The sequence below is a fragment of the Schistocerca serialis genome, unplaced genomic scaffold, assembly GCF_023864345.2.
Source record: "Schistocerca serialis cubense isolate TAMUIC-IGC-003099 unplaced genomic scaffold, iqSchSeri2.2 HiC_scaffold_1223, whole genome shotgun sequence".
NCBI classification, from domain to species: Eukaryota; Metazoa; Arthropoda; class Insecta; order Orthoptera; family Acrididae; genus Schistocerca; species Schistocerca serialis.
Window position 1 is genome coordinate 140,001 of NW_026047429.1, and position 5,000 is coordinate 145,000.

The 5,000-nt window shown below is 53.0% G+C and overlaps 1 non-coding gene across 1 annotated transcript in view; it reads right to left on the reverse strand.

The window, feature by feature from the left end:
- The window catches only part of LOC126435973 (small subunit ribosomal RNA), a 1,909-nt gene extending 467 nt beyond the window's left edge, over positions 1-1,442 (reverse strand). The window contains exon 1 of the ribosomal RNA XR_007580326.1: positions 1-1,442. This exon is cut by the window's left edge and continues 467 nt beyond it. This is a non-coding gene — a ribosomal RNA (small subunit ribosomal RNA).
- Positions 1,443-5,000: the final 3,558 nt, after the last annotated feature.

Genomic DNA, 5,000 nt, shown 5'->3' on the forward strand with positions numbered 1-5,000 from the left:
TAGCAGGCTAGAGTCTCGTTCGTTATCGGAATTAACCAGACAAATCGCTCCCCCAACTAAGAACGGCCATGCACCACCACCCACCGAATCAAGAAAGAGCTATCAATCTGTCAATCCTTCCGGTGTCCGGGCCTGGTGAGGTTTCCCGTGTTGAGTCAAATTAAGCCGCAGGCTCCACTCCTGGTGGTGCCCTTCCGTCAATTCCTTTAAGTTTCAGCTTTGCAACCATACTTCCCCCGGAACCCAAAAGCTTTGGTTTCCCGGAGGCTGCCCGCCGAGTCATCGGAGGAACTGCGGCGGATCGCTGGCTGGCATCGTTTATGGTTAGAACTAGGGCGGTATCTGATCGCCTTCGAACCTCTAACTTTCGTTCTTGATTAATGAAAACATACTTGGCAAATGCTTTCGCTTCTGTTCGTCTTGCGACGATCCAAGAATTTCACCTCTAACGTCGCAATACGAATGCCCCCGCCTGTCCCTATTAATCATTACCTCGGGTTCCGAAAACCAACAAAATAGAACCGAGGTCCTATTCCATTATTCCATGCACACAGTATTCAGGCGGGCTTGCCTGCTTTAAGCACTCTAATTTGTTCAAAGTAAACGTGCCGGCCCACCGAGACACTCAATAAAGAGCACCCTGGTAGGATTTCAACGGGGTCCGCCTCGGGACGCACGAGCACGCACGAGGCGGTCGCACGCCTTCGGCTCGCCCCACCGGCAGGACGTCCCACGATACATGCCAGTTAAACACCGACGGGCGGTGAACCAACAGCGTGGGACACAAATCCAACTACGAGCTTTTTAACCGCAACAACTTTAATATACGCTATTGGAGCTGGAATTACCGCGGCTGCTGGCACCAGACTTGCCCTCCAATAGATACTCGTTAAAGGATTTAAAGTGTACTCATTCCGATTACGGGGCCTCGGATGAGTCCCGTATCGTTATTTTTCGTCACTACCTCCCCGTGCCGGGAGTGGGTAATTTGCGCGCCTGCTGCCTTCCTTGGATGTGGTAGCCGTTTCTCAGGCTCCCTCTCCGGAATCGAACCCTGATTCCCCGTTACCCGTTACAACCATGGTAGGCGCAGAACCTACCATCGACAGTTGATAAGGCAGACATTTGAAAGATGCGTCGCCGGTACGAGGACCGTGCGATCAGCCCAAAGTTATTCAGAGTCACCAAGGCAAACGGACCGGACGAGCCGACCGATTGGTTTTGATCTAATAAAAGCGTCCCTTCCATCTCTGGTCGGGACTCTGTTTGCATGTATTAGCTCTAGAATTACCACAGTTATCCAAGTAACGTGGGTACGATCTAAGGAACCATAACTGATTTAATGAGCCATTCGCGGTTTCACCTTAATGCGGCTTGTACTGAGACATGCATGGCTTAATCTTTGAGACAAGCATATGACTACTGGCAGGATCAACCAGGGAGCTGCGTCAACTAGAGCTGAGCAGCCGGCCGCCCGGGAGTGTGTCCCGGGGGCCCGCGCGAACACGCAAGCGTCCGCTCAATTATTCTGCAAACAGGAGGAGGCTGAGCTCCCCTGCACAACACACCTCGAAACCCTCTCAGGTCCCGGCGGCGCGCAGCGCCGTCCTAAGTACTTGGTCGGGTTCGAGAGAGGCGCAACCGCCCGGAGTTAGGCGAGTAGACGCTTTAGGTGCGACCACCCGTGCTCCCAACTGAGCTTGCCGCTGCCGACAGAGGCCCGGGAGCGTGCTGTCGTGGCATTGCCGGCGGGAGACAACACGCGCCACCTACGGTGACCGGCAGCTCCAACGCCAGCGCCACAGAAGGACAAAAGCCCCACTTGGGTGCCGAAGCGAACTCTCCCAGCACAGCGCACGCGCCAACACGTCCGCACAGCTGCGATACAAACCACCTGCGAGAACCGCTGGGGCGACCGAGCAGCAGACGGCGTCGCGGCGCCGAGCGCCGGGCGGCGGCGCATCCTCAGCGCACAAAGTCCTCAATCGAACCAGCACACTGCAGATGGCCACCGCGCTTCGCACCGGGCCCGCGAGGACCTACTTTGGCCGCAAGGCGCCGCGAGCAGGGGGCGCCGGCGCGCAGCTGCGCCGCCTGCCGCGTCCGTCGGCCGGCGCGCCTGCCACTGGCCGCCCCCACCAGCCGGCTGTGGCGCGTGCGCCCACGCACCGCGCTGCCAGCACGCCGGGCGGCCCCCCCTCACCGGCCGGGGACGGTCCCACCCAGCCACCGCCGCGTATCGCCTCACACCCAGATCCCCCCCCCCCCCCCCCCCTTTCACGTTCGTGGGCATGGTGGGTCCCCTTTCACGTTCGTGGGCATGGTGGGTCTCCCTGAAACAACCGGTTAATAGCTCGACCGATCGTCGCCAACACTGATTCACCTCTAGCGAGAACAACCGCACCACAACGGGTTACCAGTTGTTCATTTGCGTAACGTCACCAGCAAACGTACACGTCCATCGCCATTTGCAACGAGTATTGCATGCCTGTGTCAGGTGTCACAACACACTACGTCTGCCCACATAGACGCAACAACATGTGCACGCCTAGAGAACACGTGGAAGGTAGACCCCGTACGTATGCGGTGTCCATTGCGCGAACGACTGTCAGCCCGCCTCTGCAGCATGTCGCAGATGTGGAACGCGGTGCAACATGCTATCACGGTGTGTGAGAAGAGACGACTACGTCCGAATACACGCTCCACTACATCAACAGACTGCTCATGCTGATCGCCATCCAGGGCGTCCGTTCCTCCCACACGTCTGTATGGCGTACCACACTGCAATCCAGCTCTTATAGGGAGACGACACGTAGCTGCGTGCACAATATTTGGACTGTATGGTCCGCCGTTGCTAGGCGCAGTCGTCATACGGTCACATGTGCCACGATGTATCATTCAGTACATACGGACCAATGTGCAGTACAGTTTGTGGGTTTTGCGTACATCGGCGGACAGGTGACAGGCCGTACCACAACGTAGGCTGAGTACGTCGGCATGCGAAGGGCATTGAACATGCAAACTTCTCACCGACCAGCTTGCGAAGGCAGGGGGGAAGGGGGGGGGGGGGGCGGCATGTACGTCCTGCTGCTATCCACACTACAGTGTATAGCAGGAGCATGTGGAAAGTCAGCAACACCTGCAAGGTGTTTAACATGACGCGATACACAGGGGACCGGGCAGTGCGAGTAGGGAACTATATTGCGAGGGTTGCGGTTAGGCAACACTACACCAATTTAACGGGTTGCATAACAATTACAGAGCAGGTTCAGCGACAACGTGCGTCAGGTTAAGGCGCAATATAGTTTAGGTTACGGCGCACTTTAGGTTAGGTTAAGGCACATTATAGGTTAGGTTAAGGCACATTATAGGTTAGGTTAAGGCACAACATGGGTTAGGTTAAGGCACAACATGGGTTAGGTTAAGGCACAACATGGGTTAGGTTAAGGCACAACATGGGTTAGGTTAAGGCACAACATGGGTTAGGTTAAGGCACAACATGGGTTAGGTTAAGGCACAACATGGGTTAGGTTAAGGCACAACATGGGTTACGTTAAGGCACAACATGGGTTACGTTAAGGCACAACATGGGTTAGGTTAAGGCACAACATGGGTTAGGTTAAGGCACAACATGGGTTAGGTTAAGGCACAACATGGGTTACGTTAAGGCACAACATGGGTTACGTTAAGGCACAACATGGGTTACGTTAAGGCACAACATGGGTTACGTTAAGGCACAACATGGGTTACGTTAAGGCACAACATGGGTTACGTTAAGGCACAACATGGGTTACGTTAAGGCACAACATGGGTTACGTTAAGGCACAAATTAGGTTAGGTTAAGGCACAAATTAGGTTAGGTTAAGGCGCAACGTAGGTTAGGTTAAGGCACAACGTAGGTTAGGTTAAGGCACAACGTAGGTTAGGTTAAGGCACAACGTAGGTTAGGTTAAGGCACAACGTAGGTTAGGTTAAGGCACAACGTAGGTTAGGTTAAGGCACAACGTAGGTTAGGTTAAGGCACAACGTAGGTTAGGTTAAGGCACAACGTAGGTTAGGTTAAGGCACAACGTAGGTTAGGTTAAGGCACAACGTAGGTTAGGTTAAGGCACAACGTAGGTTAGGTTAAGGCACAACGTAGGTTTGGTTAAGGCACAACGTAGGTTAGGTTAAGGCACGATATAGGTTAGGTTAAGGTACGATATAGGTTAGGTTAAGGTACGATATAGGTTAGGTTAAGGTACGATATACGTTAGGTTAAGGTACGATATAGGTTAGGTTAAGGTACGATATAGGTTAGGTTAAGGTACGATATACGTTAGGTTAAGGTACGATATAGGTTAGGTTAAGGTACGATATAGGTTAGGTTAAGGTACGATATAGGTTAGGTTAAGGTACGATATAGGTTAGGTTAAGGTACAATATAGCTTAGGTTCAGATACACATTGTTGTAGGGAAAGGTGTATTTGGGGGGGGGGGGCGGCAGGTTCGTTGATAGTGATTATCGTAATTGGATGCCTGCGGCATTATCCGATTTGTCACGTCAGGATGCACTTTTGGCTCATGACAGGCGGCGCTCCGATTCCATGGTTGTGGCAGATCTGTGTCTTTCATTCCTGCCATTGTTTGTGTGCTGTGACAGGAGGCAGTATTGTGATGTTGGGTGCACCCCTGTGTAGGACATGTGTGGGTGTTCGTGGCTTAGCTGAGCAATGTGCGGATGTCGGAAGGGTGGGATATTGTGTTTTCTGGGTGGACCTCCCGGTCTGGTAATGATAGTGTGGATTGTGTCATGTGGCGGAGAGGATGCACTGGATGTTCTTCCATGCTGGTGGTTAGATATTGTGTGTGTGCCTGTTACAGGCAGAGAGTAGTGTGTGATAAGAGAGTAGTGTGTGATAAGAGTGTCTGGCTGACGTGTGGTTCTCATTGTGTGCAGAGTCTTTCAGCATGTATAGGGACGGTTGTATATATTATCTGTATTCTGATGGCTCTGCATC